Raw genomic sequence first — 16,921 nt, forward strand, 5'->3', positions numbered from 1 at the left:
ATATATATATATATATATATATAAATATATAATGTATGTGTGTGTATATAATATATATAAATATATATATATATATACACACACGTATATAATATATATAAATATATATATATATATACACACACATATATATATATACATATATATATATATACATATACATATATATATACATATACATACATACATATATATATATATATATATATATATATATATATATATATATATATATATATATATATATAAAAGAAAAAACTTCGCACACCACTTCTCACGGTGAAGTAGATTTAGATTTTATTAGCAATCCAATAGTTAAACAGTATGACGTTTCGGTCCTACCTGGACCTTCATCAGATCCGGATTGCTGTGGAGGTCAGAGTAAAGAGCCGGCGTATAGCCGTGTGTGGAGGTAGTCTGAAGTGCAACCTATGGTCGCTAGAGGCATCAGGGCCTGATGCCTCTAGCGACCATAGGTTGCACTTCAGACTACCTCCACACACGGCTATACGCCGGCTCTTTACTCTGACCTCCACAGCAATCCGGATCTGATGAAGGTCCAGGTAGGACCGAAACGTCATACTGTTTAACTATTGGATTGCTAATAAAATCTAAATCTACTTCACCGTGAGAAGTGGTGTGCGAAGTTTTTTCTTTTATATGTACGTAAGGATTGGGATTCCTAACTCCAGCACCCACGACATTTTTGAGAGTGACGTATTTCTGCATTGTATATATATATATATATATATATATATATATATTTTTTTTTTTTTTTTTTTTTAACAACCTGTTAGTTTTTGAAATTATGCTGAGAAGCATTTAGATCATTGTGCACGATTGTAGATGTGCACCATGTCTGTCTTCTACCTGAATTCACATTGTGTTTTCTATCCCCTCTTTTTTTTTGTTTGTTTGTTTGAACATGTTGTCTGCACTCTTCCCCACCCCCTCAGCCCAACCCTATATAAGTAGTAGTTAGCTACACATGGGCCTTTTGTTTCCTGGCAGCGTCCCAGTCTGACTGGGAGAGCATGGTAAGTGAGCTGTAACATCCTGTTCACACTGGTGTGGTGCTGTGCGGCGTCCGTTGCTGCCGTTGCGCAGTGTCTGCGGGGAGGTGCGACCCATGGACTGGTTTGAGTGGCATTGGGGCCGCTCTGCCAGTGGGTCGTTCCCCCTGTGGGCACTGGTGTTGCGGCGGTGGTGGTCGCCACCCAGTGCTCTGCCATTTTATGCTAGGGACGTTAGGGACCCACTCTAAATAGTTGGCCTTGACGTGGCGAGTGGGCTTGTACTTTTTGATCAAAACGTATATACTAACAACCTGTTAGTTTTTTTAATTATGCAGAGAAGCATTTAGATCATTGTGCAAGATTGTAGATGTGCACCATGTCTGTCTTCTACCTGAATTCACAGTAGTAGAGATATGCTGATCCAATCTAGATATGTTTTGAGGTTGTATTATACCCCTGCTTAGCTGAAGCGCATCGGTGTTTCTCCGTCTGATCTGCGTTTCCGTTGCTCTTCGGAAATCTGTACTTTTTTGCATTCTGTGTGGGAGTGTCCAGTCATTGCTCTCTTCTGGAGGGAGGTGATGGGGTTTATGGTTGATAATCTAAACTGCCCTTTCTTACTCACCCCTCTGGTATGCCTGCTGGGAGTCATTAATGAGGTGGTCTATGGTTCACATAGACGCTTACTAATTCGCTTCCTGCTATCCTGTGCCCGTAAGGTGGTAGTGATGACCTGGAAGGACACCTCCCCTCCCCCGCTGTCTCGTTGGCTAACTTTGGTTAATAAATATGTCCAGTTATACCAGGCTCTATGTGTGAGTCGTAAGTGCCCTAAAAAATTCGACAAGGCATGGACCCCCTGGCTTTTGCTGGATGTGTCGACGGACCCCCCCCCGACTAGACTATCCCAGTAGGTCTTCTGTAGTGTGCTGCGGTTCTATATGGGAAGGGGCTGGGGTTACCGGGGTGTGTGTGTGTGACTGTTTAAGTTGGGCTTCCTACGGTTGGGTCTCAGATGTGCTCTTCTGTTTTACTGGAGCATATTTTTGCATACTCTGAATCTCGGTCACTGTGCTAGAGCCGGTCTCTGGAACCTATGTAGTCTGTTGTATATGTTCTACCTTGTTAGTGGTGTTTGTTAATTAAAATGCAAAACTTAAATGCTTTAAAAAATAAAAATAAAATAAAATGTCACTCCATTTATACTATATAACATTCAAAGGAATAGCAACACACTGAAAGCTAGATATTAGTAAGCTGACTTGTGTAAAGCAGTGGATACACCCAGAGACTGACATCATCCCCATTCACATGACATGTCATACGTCACATGACTATTATAAACCAGCAGATAAGCAATGTACCTAATGAGTGTTCTAATACCTGAAACCAGACCTGCACATCACACACCCACTTACTCAGCAAGATGGTATGTGATGCATGTGATCTCTACATATGCAGAAAACAAAAAGGTCACTTCAGTTGTCCTCAACTAAAACAACAAAAAATAAAAACAACATATTGTGGAATGATGTGTAGTAGCAGGAGTGAAAGAACAATAAATTCAATTTAAAGTATTTCTGTCATGCTAATTTAAAGTGTTACTGTCATTTGAAAAAAACGTTTTTGACAAATTGTCCTAACATTTCAACAGTTTAGATCGCATCGCATATCGGTGCTGAGACCTGTTGTGATTGGGGGTTATAACCTTTTAAAGTGTGCGACAGCCCTCTTCACTCCCCACTGGCTACTCTTCATAGACTAATGCAGTCAAGGAGTCAGAGTCCAAGAGTGACATGCGCCCTGTCCGGCTATTTCATGGATTAGGATTTGCCATCACAGAAAGTTTTGGGCCAGAGACCTGCTGGGATCTAAACTCTTTACATGTCTTGAGGACACATCAAAAGCTTATTTTTACATAACAGTGAAGTGGGGGCCAGAAGCAACAGCCATCAACCCATGTGGCAAAACATTTGACTTTAATTTATTTTTTTTTATTTTATTTTTCCCGATATGACAGCGTCAGCAACCCTTCAATGGATCAAACTAATGCCTTTTAATAAAATGATCTAAAATTATTTATGTGTATTAGATCTGTTTTTTGCCATATGAAATGACTATATATTCTCTCTCCCTTCATAAGGGAGGTAGTCCTTAACACTGATGTAGCACATATGTATTAGTTGGCTGAAGAATTCCCACCTTGGAGGGTCCTTCCCTCATTTTCTTCATCTGGTCTTTATATTTCATGAGTTCAGCATCAAGACGGGCAATCTTCTTGTCAATCGATTCTGCTCTGCTGTCAACCTTTAAGAAACAATACAGACTTGATTTGTAAACAGATATAAATGGACAGTACAGAGATCTTGCTAGGGGTCTTTTTACACGTTTTCTCCCATACAGGAGCGTATACGGCAGGGGGGAGCCAAAACCTCGCGCTCCCATATGCTTTCGTATGCGCTCCCGTATGTCATTCATTTCAATGAGCCGGGCGGAGTGAAACGTTCGGTCCGGTCGGCTCATTTTTGCGCTGTAGGCGCTTTTTCCCCAGACCTAAAACTGTGGTCAACCACGGTTTTAGGTCTGGTTGTAAAAGGGCATACGGCGCCAAAATGAGCCGACCGGACCGAACGTTTCACTCCGGCCGGCTCATTGAAATGAATGACATACGGGAGCGCATACGAAAGCATATGGAAGCGCGAGGTTTTAGCTCCCCCCTGCCGTATGCGCTCCCGTATGGGAGAAAACGTGATGTGAACCCAGCCTAACCATGACAAGAGGGAAGAAAGTATGAAACCATCACAGAAAAAGATTCTTTACTGTAAAAGCAGTAAGACTTCCATACCATGTAGAGTTTAAAGGAGTCAAAAGGAGACTGGTTGCCTTTCTTTTAAAATATACTATTAGGGTCTATTCACATGTATAGTATTCTGCACAGGATTTTCTGCTGCAGATTTCTATATAAACGTAATTACTGAACACAGCTGGAAATCCTGCGCATCAAATCTGGGCAGAATACTGTACGTGTGAATAGACCCTTATAAGTTATAGTCACTAGATATCTGGAGACGGTACACTGATCCAGGGATTTATTCTATTTGACAGTTTTAAAGTCGGATACATGGTGTCCCCCCAATAAGGTTTTTTTGCCTTCCTCTGGATCAACATGGAAGGATTATTGGTTGAAGTTTATGGACCAAAGTCTTTTAAACCAGTATGCCTCCAGCTGTTGCAAAACTACAACTTCCAACATGCTCGGTCATTGGACAAAGATCTAAAGGGGTTTGTCATTCAGTATCATGCTGTCTACACCAAACATAAGATTTAAACACAGTGGGGGAGATTTATCAAAGGATTTAGACTGGTTTTTCTTGTCTAAATTTGTCGCACAGAAAGTCACAGTCTAAATTTGTGCGACTTTTCTGCAACTTTTGCTTCAGAGGATTTTTAGAACATGATGCATTCCAGTCTATTTTAGACGGAAAAATGCATTGGTGCTGAATTTATCAAGAGTGACTTATCAGCGACAAGTCGCATCGGCTGAAAGTACGCTGAAATGTCAGACCATGCTGGAGCAGGTTTAAATACAGTCTAAACCATAGATCCTGAAGTCTGTGCACAGAATTTAAGAGCCGTGCGACTTTTGATAAATTAGGCACACAATAGTCCAGACTAACCCTATGTAGTTTGGTCTATATTGATGTGGGACATAGACAACTTTGATAAATATCCCCCAGTGTGCGCAGACCCTTGCTCCTTCCCTCAATAACTTGTAGCGCGTTGGTGAAATCTGATTATATAGGCTAGCCTTTGCTCCCCTCCAAACATCAATGAGCCTTGGATTCCCCCCCCCCCCCCCCCTTTTATAAAATTTGGCTGTAACCTGTAGCTGGGTTCGGCTGACTAAATAAGGTGTACAGTGGCCTCTTATAATGCATTTTCGCCTCCTGATTCTTTAGTTCAGAGAGAAATAAGCCAGCGCCAAAGCAGTTTGGAGGCAGCTTTACCCTCCCCATAGGGCAGTGCTTCCCAACCAGTGTGCCTCCAGCTGTGGCAAAACTACAACTCCCAGCAAGCCCGGACTTGCTGGGAGTTTTAGTTTTGCCACAGCTGGAGGCACACCGGTTGGGAAAACTGCCATAGGGGAAACATGAATTTTCATCCAGGGTGGGAAAGAGAACTGTCGGCCATATGGACCCCTTTTGGTAGGAACTAACCACTGCATACCAAGAACACCCCACAAAACCAGCCATTGTAAAGATCTACAATAATTTGTCCCTTTTCTAAGTCATTCAGTTCTTTACAACTGGCCATGTTTCTTGCTCATAATACAACTGAAAATTCTCTTACTTATATATCTTATGCTTTGCCACTGTCCCATGATAATCAATGTTGTTAAAGGGGTACTCCGGTGGGATTTTTTACATTTTTTTTATTTTATTTATTTAAATCAACTGGTGCCAGAAAGTTAAAACAGATTTGTAGATTACTTCTATTTAAAAATCTTAATTCTTCCAGTACTTATTAGCTGCTGTTTAATACAGAGGAAGTTAATTTCTTTTTGAATTTTCTGTCTGTCCACGGTGCTCTCTGCTGACACCCCTGTCCATGTCAGGAACAATTCCCCATAGCAAACTTCTCCTGCTCTGGGCAGTTCCTGACATGAACAGAGGTGTCAGCAGAGAGCACTGTGGACAGATAGAAAAGAAATTCAAAAATAAATGAACTTCCTCTGTATTACAAAGCAGCTAATAAGTACTAGAAGGATTAAGATTTTTAAATAGAAGTATTTTACAAATCTGACAAGTAGCAAAAGAACGAAATGGCACTGCTGGACCTAGTCCGTCAGCTGGGCGTAGCAAGTGATCAACTGCTGGTGGACACCTGCTGCTATGGGATCTATGGCTGTGCAGATAAAGTAATTGCATAGAAGATCAGAATGAATGTGAAGAGGATATCAAAAAATAAATAAAAATAAATAAATAAAAAATAAAAATCGAACTCACCATCCAGAAGATCCAATAGTGAAGAACTTTTATTCCATATAGATGTGAAACAGCAAACAATGAAACGGGGAGTGAGAGCGGCCGCTCTCGAGACGCAGGGGGACACCACCAGGTGGCAACTAGTTTCGAGTCATCAGACGCTTCTTCCGGTTATGCGTGTGCCCACACTTGGCCAGAAGAAGCGTCTGATAACACGAAACTAGTTGCCACCTAGTGGTGTGCCCCTGCGACTCGAGAGCGGCCGCTCTCATTCCCCGTTTTTTGGAACTGCCATTTCATTGTTTGCTGCTTCACATCTATGTGGAATAAAAGTTCTTCACTACTGGATCTTCTGGATGATGAGTGCGATTTTTTGCTATCCTCTTCACATCTACACATATAAAACTCAACGTGTGTGTGTGTGTGTGTGTGTATGTGTGTGTATGTATGTGTGTATGTGTGTGTATGTGTGTGTGTATGTGTGCGTGTGTGTGTATGTATGTGTGTGTGTGTGTGTATGTATGTGTGTGTGTATGTGTGTGTATGTGTGTGTGTATGTGTGCGTGTGTGTGTATGTATGTATGTGTGTGTATGTGTGTGTGTATGTGTGTGTATGTATGTATGTGTGTGTGTGTGTGTATGTGTGCGTGTATGTATGTGTGTGTATGTATGTATGTGTGTATGTATATGTGTGTGTGTGTGTGTGTGTGTATGTGTGTGTGTGTGTATGTGTGTATGTTTCACAAAAACTTCCAAACGGCTAAAGATATTAACATGAAACTTGGCACACATGTTACTTATATGTCAACAACAAACATAGGATAGGTGAATTAACCCTTACTCACCCCCATTTGCCAGGGGCGGGGTTTATGTTTAAAGTCCCATACAAGTCAATGGGAAATATATGTTACTGCATAACTTCCAAACAGCTGGAGATATTTCGATAATACTTGGTCACATGTTACTTATATGTCCACTTAAAATATAGGATAGTTAATTTAACCCTTAACTACCCCCATTTGTGAGGGTCAGGGTTTTTGTTTAAAGTCCCATGCAAATCAGTGGGCAATGTATGTTCTCACATAACTTTCGTACGGCTGGAGCTATTTCAATAACTGGTACACATATTACGGGACGGGATAGGAGGACGGGATAGGAGGACGGGATAGGGGGTCGGGACAACAATATATGAGGATGGGATATAAAGTCAAAAGCTTCCTCCTTTGTTGATTTTCCTCCCCAACAAGGATGAGGAAGGAAAAACCGGGCAACGCCGGGTACTCAGCTAGTACATTCTAATTTACAAATCTGTGTAACTTTCTGGCATTAGTTGATTTAAAAAAAAATTAAAAATGTTTTCCGCCAGAGTACCCCCTCCTGGTATTTTTGTTAAGGGGTATTCCGGCTTTATACATCTTATCACATATCCAAAAGGGTCTGCATCGAGATTGCGGGGGTCTCCAGCAGCGGGACCCCTGCGATCGTACATCCAAAAGGATAGGGGATAAGACGTATGAAGCCGGAATACCGTTTTAAGGTTCACCATAGCATGAAAATCTACACGTAAAATGAAAGTAATGGTAAATTTAGGCTTCTTTCACACTAGTAAGTTGCTCCGTTACAAACGGACATTAATGGCTTTTTTTTCCTTCTACTTTGTCTTCCATTAACGACCGTTATTGTAACAGAGCAAAACGGGAGTTATAATGGGCAAAGAGGATCCCATTCACTTGAATGGGATTCTTCTAACATCCGTTATAAGTCCCGTTATCATAGCAGGAGACGTGTCATGCACAAATTTTTCTCCCGCTATATTCCTAACGGACGTTGCCTGCCGGACGAAAACAGTAGTGTGAAAGGAGCCTTAGATGGTGGTTGCTTTGGATATGTGGTGTGGATCCCACCCTACATTACAGTACAATAATGGAAAAAGGAGCAGATTTACAAACACGTAGCAGTAGGGTCAGGTCACGTGCTGTATATTGCTGCATATTTTCTGCAGCTGATTTTGCTACCTATTAACATAGAAACATAGAATGTGTCGGCAGATGAGAACCATTTGGCCCATCTAGTCTGCCCAATAATCTGAATCCTATCCATAGTCCCTGGCCCTGTCTTATATGAAGGATAGCCTTATGCTTATCCCATGCATGTTTAAACTCCTTCACTGTATTTGCAGCAACCACTTCTGCAGGAAGGCTATTCCATGCATCCACTACTCTCTCAGTAAAGTAATACTTCCTGATATTGACTTCAAAGGGTAGGAAAATATGCAGCAGCAAAATATGCCACATTTGACCCTACCCTTACATTGCAGAAAAGCTGTTGCAATTTTCACCTTTTGCAATGCATAAGGTGAAATCCTCAGGAAAACCTGTATGTAACCTGCGTCTCCAGTGAAAACCATCAGCCAAGTGCGGACATAGCCTTAAAATGTGTCATTTATGATGACCATACACATGGGAAACATAGATCAGGAATGTTGGATTTCTAGATGCCAGATGCTTTGTTTCTGCAGGAGATAGATGGCAGAGGAGTCAGAAAGCTGCTTATTCACCTCTTGCTATTGAAATAAACAGAGCTCAGCCAAGCCAAGAATGCTGATTTAAAGGGGTATTCCACTGGAATTATTTTTTTTTTAATAAACTGGTGCAAGAAAGTTAAACAGATTTGTAAATTACTTCTATTTAAAAATCTTAATCCTTCCAGTACTTGCTGCTTTTTGCTCCAAAGGAAGTTCTTTTCTTTTCGAATTTATTTTCTGTCTAACCACAGTGCTCTGTGCTGACACCTCTGTCCATGTCAGGAACTGTCCAGAGCAGGAGAAGTTTGCTATGGGGATTTTCTCCTGCTCTGGACAGTTCCTGACATGGCCAGAGGTGTCAGTAGAGAGCATTGTGGTCAGACTGAAAGGAAATCCAAAATAAAGAACTTCCTGTGGAGCGAAAGGCAGCTGATAAGTACTAGAAGGATTAAGATTTTTTTTTTTTTTTTTTTTAATAGAAGTAATTTACAAACCTGTTCAACTTTCTGGCACCAGTTGACAAAAAAAAAAAAAATGTTTTCCAGAGGAGTACCACTTAAAAGTGTTCCCTAAGAGTGTGCAATAAGAAAGCTATAACCTAGTAAAGTATGCGGCAGCACTCCCAGCTGGGCGCTCTGGTGATTGCACTGATAGGGTGCTAAAATGAGCCAACTGGAGTCACAATCTGACTCCGGATGGTTCATTGAAGCCAGTGTTTCCCAACCAGGGTGCCTCCAGCTGTTGCAAAACTACAACTCCCAACATGTCTGGACAGCCTTCAGCTGTCCAGGCATGCTGGGAGTTGTAGTTTTGCAGCAGCTGGAGGCACCCCGGTTGGGAAACACTGATTTAAAGGGGTACTCTGGTGGAGAAAAAAAAATTCTACAGATTTGTAAAGTACATCTATTGAAAAAATCTTTATCCTTCCAGTACTTTTTAGCTGCTGTATGCTACAGAGGAAAATCTTCTCTTTTTGAATGTATTTTTTGTCTTGTCCACAGTGCTCTCTGCTGACACCTGATGCCCGTATCAGGAACTGTCCAGAGCAGGAGAAAATCCCCATTGCAAACCTATGCTGCTCTGGACAGTTCCTGACACGGACAGAGGTGTCAGCAGAGAGCACTGTGGACAAGACAAGAAAGAAATTTAAAAAGAATTTCCTCTGTAGCATACAGCTGCTAAAAAGTACTGGAAGGATAAAGGTTTTTATTTATAGAAGTCAATTACAAATCTGTTTAACTTTCTGGCACCAGTTGATTTAAAAAAAAAATAATAATAATAATAAAAAAAAAATTTCCACCAGAGTCCCCCTAATGGGATGTGGCGCGGGTCTGGAAGCGCCTGGATCTGGCTGCTGTATGTCAGAAACGTAGTGTGAATGCCTCCTTAGTGGGACAGAGGCCTTTACAGAAAGCTATTTCCCACAATACAAATCATTTCTTCACACTATGGGAAACATCAGACACTGGTATTTTCCTCAGATAACGGTCTATAATCCAGACCACCGATGAGGACAGGGCCCCCGATACACATTGACACAGATTAGAGATTTCTATTACAAGACATCAAATAACAGTGTTTCCCAATCAGTGTGGCTCCAGCTGTTGCAAAACTACAGCTCCCAGCATGCCCACCAGAGGCTGTCCAGGCGTGCTGGTTGCTGTTTTGCAACAGCTGGAGGCACACTGGCTGGGACATGCTATTCTAAACTGTGGCTTATTCAGGACATAGAAACCTCAGCGCTGTGTCATAGGTGTCCTATACATGTACAGGTATCTGTGAGAAGACTGAGGCACAATGCTCTATAATAACACCCGAGGGTGACTTTCATATTATGGCACAGTGATTCACTAGAGGGTGACAGGTCAGGTGACAGGCCGGTGACGTCACGCCGTGTACACAGAGGTCTCCGCACCTGCAGAGCCGGACAATCAGGAAGTGTCCACAGTCACATGATGAGACTAATAACCCGTGACAGCGCAGAGAGCCCGCCCCCGCAACATAACACGGGCACCATGGGGGTATTGTTGTAGTGGACACCACGGGGGAGGTAGGGCCCCGGTGTCCGTATAAGCGCTGTGACGTCTCACGTCTCACCCCTAGATACTCTGGGTGTATTATGCGGCCGTCTATCCCCCTCCCTCCCCGTCTCTATTGTGTCTATTCATCCCGTCACTTACGCCTCCAATACAGTCAGTCAGATTAGGCGGAGGGCCTTTGGGCTTTGACTTTCCAAAGATCCTGTTCTTTCTTGTGCGGTTACTGTGAGGCGGAGAGCGATAACCGGGCACAGGCGTCTTCCGATCCTTCACTACCGATCTGACACCGACCCCGGAAATAGCAACTAAACTAGGCTGACTATTGCCGGCCCCGTGACGTCACGCAGCCCTGCCTCGTCACCACGTGTCCTCGTCTGCCCCGCCCGCCGTGATTACCTCCTTAGTTTGGTATTATGCTGGGGTCCTGCTCTAAATACGCAGGACGATCTCAGGCAGCGTTCACATGTAGCGGTTTGGCCCTTATTTTGGGCACAATGTTTTATCAAAACTAAGAGTGAAACAACAAAAAAAAAAAAACTATAGTGGAAAGCTTTGCTCCTTTTTCTGTGTATTAACCCCTTTAGCACTCAGCCCATTTTCACCTTAACCCTTTAAGGGCACAGCTTATTTTAACCTTAACCCCTTAAGGACCAATGCAAATAAACCTGTACGCCCCTGAAAGACCAGGCCTGTTTTTTCAAATCGGGGATGTCTGTCTTTATTAGAGAATAACTCTGGTAACGTTTTGCCAATCATGATAATTCTGACATTGTTTTTTTGTCACAAGTTGTCTTTCATGTACATAGTAAAAGTAAGCCGATATCATTAGTAGTTTTTTTTTTTACAATGCAAAAAATCCTGAAATTTTTACAAAAAAATTACGATTTTTTGCTATTTTAACACTAATAGGGTGCATATATTTATACATACTGACCAAATAGTTTATGAAACTTATACTTTCAGATGTCTACTTTATTTTGACGTCATTTTTTAGTTTTTAATTAACATTTTTAATTAGTTAGAAGCCTAACAATTTAACTTGAAATTTTGAAAATGTGAAAAGTACATCTTTTTTTGTGTGCTATGCAAGGTTTGCAGAAATTAAAAGGTAGTAGAACATAGGAACACCCCCCAAATGACCCCATTTTAAAAACTAGACCCCTCAAGGTATTCGCTAGGGGGTACAGTGAGTATTTTAACAACATAGTTTTTTGGCAGGAATTATTACAAAGTCAGTGTTAAAAATTCGAAAATTGCAATTTTTCGCAGATGAATGATTTGGGGGGCATATTTTTTGTACATCACTTCTGATATTGAGAGAAATGCACCCTATATTTTATTAAGCTGCTTGTCCCATGTTCGGAAATACCCCCGCTTTGGCCATATATGGTTCCTTGGCCGCGTGGTAGGACTCAGAAGGAGAGGAGCGCCATTTGGCTTTCAGGGCAGAACAGTACCCCCACCCCCACAAGTGACCCCATTTATATACCGCACCCCTACAAGTTATTGGCTGGACCAGGGACCTCTCTGATTGGTCCTTGGTCGGCTGGCAGTATAACGCGTCTGTCTGTGACAGTTAAGGCTCCTGATGGATATATCCGCCATGTTGTGGGAGTAAGCACCCGCTCATGGCGAATATATCCATTACTGCTGCGGCTGGGTAGCTCAGTGTGTCCGCTCATGACTGCCGGCAGGAAATCCGCCGCTATGAGTGGACACACAAAGCTACCCAGCCGCAGCAGCGAGCTCATTACCGTGACTGCTGCATAATGTGCATATTACATGCTGCGGATGTCCGCCAATGCGATCCTACACATTATGCTTTTTTTTTTTTATTAGATTCATTTAATAAATGTATTTTTAATATATATATATATTTTTTTTTTACACTTTTATTACATTTTTATTTATTTTTACACTTTTATTTTATTTATTTATTTATTTATTTTTACACTTTTTAATGCTTTGGAATACTTAGTATTCCAAAGCATTGCAGTTATATGTTGCCTGCCAGTTTTCACTAGCAGGCAGCATATTTCACTAGCAGGCAATACCCAGGGCAGACCTGGGGGTCTTTGTAGGACCCCCGGCTGCCCAGGTATGCAGCAGCACCCCGCGATGCTCCGGGGTGCTGCAGGAGAGACAGAGGGAGCCCCCTCCCTCTGTCAGAACTCCTTACAGCGCGTGGTCACTTCAGACCGCGGCTGTAGGGGTTAAACTGTCAGGAGTGAAGTGAACTTCACTCCCGGCAGTGCGGCCACACACAGCACCCCTCGATCGCGATGCGGGGTGCTGCAGAGGAGACAGAGGGAGCCCCTTCCTCTGTCAGAACTCCTTACAGCGCGCGGTCACTTCTGACCGCGGCTGTAAGGGTTAAACTGTCGGGAGTGAAGTGAACTTCACTCCCGGCAGTGCGGCAGGCCCCGGCCAGCCGCGTATTACACGCAGCACCCTGCAATCGCGATGCGGGGTGCTGTAGAGGAGACAGAGGGAGCTCCCTCCCTCTGTCATAACACTTATAGCCCGCGGTCACTTCCGACCGCGGCTGTAAGGGTTAAAACTGCCGGGACCGAAGTTTACTTCGGTCCTGGCAGTGCAGCAGGGTCCCAGCTGTGTGATACAGCCGAGTCCCTGCCGCGATCTCGTGGGTGCACTGGGCAGCACCCACGAGAAGAATGGACGAGTATAGACGTCCAGGTGCGGGAACGCCCGCCAACCTGGACGTCTATACTCGTCCATGGTCGTTATCGGGTTAAAGGGGTTGTGCGCTGCCCTGCAGTTAGGAGCTCCGCTCACAGCGTCCAGAAGTTCATTACTCCGAACGCTGTGTGCGGGCTTCCGTGTTCGCAGCCGCCGGGCGTGACGTCACGCCCGGCCCCTTCGTGACGTCTTGCCTGCCCCCTCGTGACGTCACGCCAGGCCCCTCTACCAAAGTCTATGGGAAGGGGGCGTGACAGCGGTCGCGCCCCCTTCCCATAGACTTTCGTTGAGGGGGGCGGGCGTGACGTCACGAAGGGGCCGGGCGTGACGTCACGCCCGGCAGCTGCGAACACGGAAGCCCGCACACAGCGTTCAGAGTAAAGAACTTCCGGACGCTGAGAGCGGAGCTCCTAACTGCAGGGCAGTGCACAACCCCTTTAAGGACCAGGCCAATTTTATTTTTGCTTTTCGTTTTTTCCTCCTCGCCTTCTACAATCCATAACTCTTTTACATTTCCATTCACATACCCATATGAGGGCTTGTTTTTTGCGTGACCAGTTGTACTTTGTAATGACTTCACTCATTTTACCATAAAATGTATGGTAAACCAAAAAAATATTTTTTTTGTGTAAGGGAATTTAAACAAAAATCATAATTTTGCTAATTGGGGGTGGGGTTTCGTTTTCACGCTGTATGGTAAAAATTATATGTACGATGTCCAATTTAGAACATCATCAGATGTAACTGCATCCTCCGTCAGGTGAAACGGCGTCCTGCCTCCTCCCTCGGACCAATCGCTGTCAGTCAGCCGCAACTCCGTTCTCCCTCAGGCGACCCGCCTCCTCCCTCAGACACAACTTCCTGCCGCATAGCAGAGCCGACGCTGCACTGCATTGTATAGCAGTCGAAACTGTGAAACTTGCACGTGTACCACAGACACTACATGTGCTACAAAGTCTGTATAGCAGAGCCGACATTGAATAGCGTGTACAGCAGAACCCGTATAGCAGAGAACCGACACTGACTCTGCTCTGCTATACGGCAGGAACGTTTTTTGTCTGAGGGATGATGGAGTTTCAGATGAGAGACTTTAGGATGACAAAGGAGGGAGTTGCGGCTGACGCCTGACGGAGATTGGTCCGAGGGAGGAGGCGGGACGCAGTTTCACCTGACGGAGGACGGAGTTACGACTGACGATGTCCTAAAATGGAGACCGTATACACAGTGGCGTTGCGACCCGGGTGCGGGGGGTGCGGCCCGCACTGGGTGACACCAACCTAATGGGGTGACACCAAGACGCTCCGCAGCACCCACACCCCCTCCCCAGCTACACTGACACCCCCCTACTGTGCCCAACCGGCCTCCCATCCGTCAGCACCCCCCCCCCCCCGTGCTGTGTGTGCGGTGCGCCCGTCCGTTAGCAACCCCCCCCCCCCCCTTTCAGTGCGCCCGTCCGTCATCACGCCCCCCCCCCTCACCTTCACCAGTACTGTGCCCGGCCTCCGCTCTTACGTCTGCGCCGGCCTGACGTCACACCGCATGGCCGCGCAGGGGGACGTCAGTTACGTCACTCGCATTGCGCCCGGTGAGAAGGATCGCTGCGCTGGATGGGTGAGTGTGTGTGTCTGTCTGTCTGTCTGTCGCTATCTATGTTTGTGTGTGTGACTCTCTCTGTGTGTGTGTGTGTGTGTGTGTGTGTGACTGTGTGTGTGTTTGTGTGACTCTCTGAGTGTGTGTGTGACTCTGTGTATTTGTGTGACTCTGTGTGTGACTGTGTGTTTGTGTGACTGTGTGTTTGTGTGACTCTGTGTGTGTGTGTGACTCTGTGTGTGACTCTGTGTGTGTGACTCTCTGACTGTGTGTGTGTGTTTGTGTGTGTGTCTCTCTGTGTTGTATGTGTTGTTTTTTTTGTGTATGTGTGTGTGTGTGTGGGGGGGGGGAGACTTTGAAGCATTGTGGGGAACCTGCGGCCTAATGTGGGGAGTCTATGCTACCTAATGTGGGGAGTCTATGCTACCTAATGTGCGGAGTCTATGCTACCTAATGTGGGGAGTCAATGCTAGCTAATGTGGGGAATCTGTGCTACCGAATGTTGGGAAACTGCTACCTAATGTGGGGAATCTGTGCTACCTAATATGGGGAAATTGATACCTAATATGGGGTAACTGGTACCTACCTAATGTGGGGAAACTGGTACCAAATGTGGGGAATCTATGCTGCCTAATGTGTGGAAAAGATGCTACCTAATGTGGGGAAACTGCTACCTACCTAATGTGGGGGAACTGCTGCCTACCTAATGCTCCCCCCCTGGCAGTAACACCCTCATCATCCGCCAGCAACTACCCCCCCCCCCCCCCAGCAGCACCTCCATCAGCAGATCCTGATGGTGGATGATGGCGGTGCTCCTGCCAGGAGGATGATCCTGCCGATGGATGATGGGGGTGATACTGCCAGGGGGGATGGCCAGTAGCACCCTCATCATCCTTTAGCAACACCCCCCCCCCCCCCCCAGTAGTAGCACCCCGATCATCCACTAGCAACACCACCAATACCCCCCTCCCGTGGTAATAGCATCAGCTAACGGATGTTGAGGGGTGTTACTGCGGTTGTGGTATTATATTCAGAGGGTGCACTGTATGGCAACGTTATATTCAGAGGGCGCAGTTTGTGGTAGTGTTATATTCATAGGGCACAGTGGGTGCTAGTATTATATTCAGAGGGCGCAGTTTGTGGTAGTATTATATTCAGAGGGCGCAGTTTGTGGTAGTATTATATTCAGAGGGTGCAGTGGGTGGTAGTATTATATTCAGAGGGCGCAGTTTGTGGTAGTATTATTAGAGATGAGCGAACTTACAGTAAATTTGATTCGTCACGAACTTGTCGGCTCAGCAGTTGATGACTTATCCTGCGTAAATTAGTTCAGCCTTCAGGTGCTCCGGTGGGCTGGAAAAGGTGGATACATTCCTAGGAAAGAGTCTCCTAGGACAATATCCACCTTTTCCAGCCCACAGGAGCACCTGAAAGCTGAACTAATTTATGCAGGAAAAGCCATCAACTGCCGAGCCGAGAAGTTTGTGACGAGTTGAATTTACTGTAGTTTGCTCATCTCTAAGTATTATATTCAGAGGGCGCAGTGGGTGGTAGTAATATATTCAGAGTGTACAGTATGTGTTGGTATTATATTCAGAGGGTACAGTATGTGATAGTATTATATTCAGAGGGTACAGTATGTGATAGTATTATATTCAGGGGTACAGTATGTGGCAGATTAATATTCAGAGGGTACAGTATATGGTAGTATTATATTCAGAGGGTACAGTATATGGTAGTATTATATTCAGTGGGTACAGTGTGTGGCGGTATTATATTCAGGGGTACAGTATGTGGCAGATTTATATTCAGAGTGTACAGTATGTGTTGGTATTATATTCAGAATGTACAGTGTGTGGTAGTATTATATTCAGTAGGTATGGTGTATGGAAGGTTTATAATCAAAGAGTATAGTGTATAGTAGTATTATATTTAGAGGATACAATGTCTGGCAGGTTTATAATAATACTTGTTTTCATATAGAGGATGAGAATGCGCTGACATAGTGAGGAGACGTCTGGGCGTCACATTCTACAGACAGAAGTTTTAGCTGGACCAGGCGGTATG

At 44.4% G+C, this 16,921-nt stretch overlaps 1 protein-coding gene across 1 annotated transcript in view; it reads left to right on the forward strand.

Annotated features, from left to right (window-relative positions):
* The first annotated feature begins 10,442 nt into the window (after window positions 1-10,442).
* Window positions 10,443-16,921, forward strand: part of LOC130273681 (uncharacterized) — an 84,470-nt gene continuing 77,991 nt past the window's right edge. Inside the window, exon 1 of the mRNA XM_056520889.1 lies at window positions 10,443-10,575. The gene's annotated coding sequence lies outside the window, so the exon portion shown is untranslated. The remainder of the gene's footprint in view (window positions 10,576-16,921) is intronic.

Source organism: Hyla sarda, chromosome 5, assembly GCF_029499605.1.
Source record: "Hyla sarda isolate aHylSar1 chromosome 5, aHylSar1.hap1, whole genome shotgun sequence".
Classification (NCBI taxonomy): domain Eukaryota; kingdom Metazoa; phylum Chordata; class Amphibia; order Anura; family Hylidae; genus Hyla; species Hyla sarda.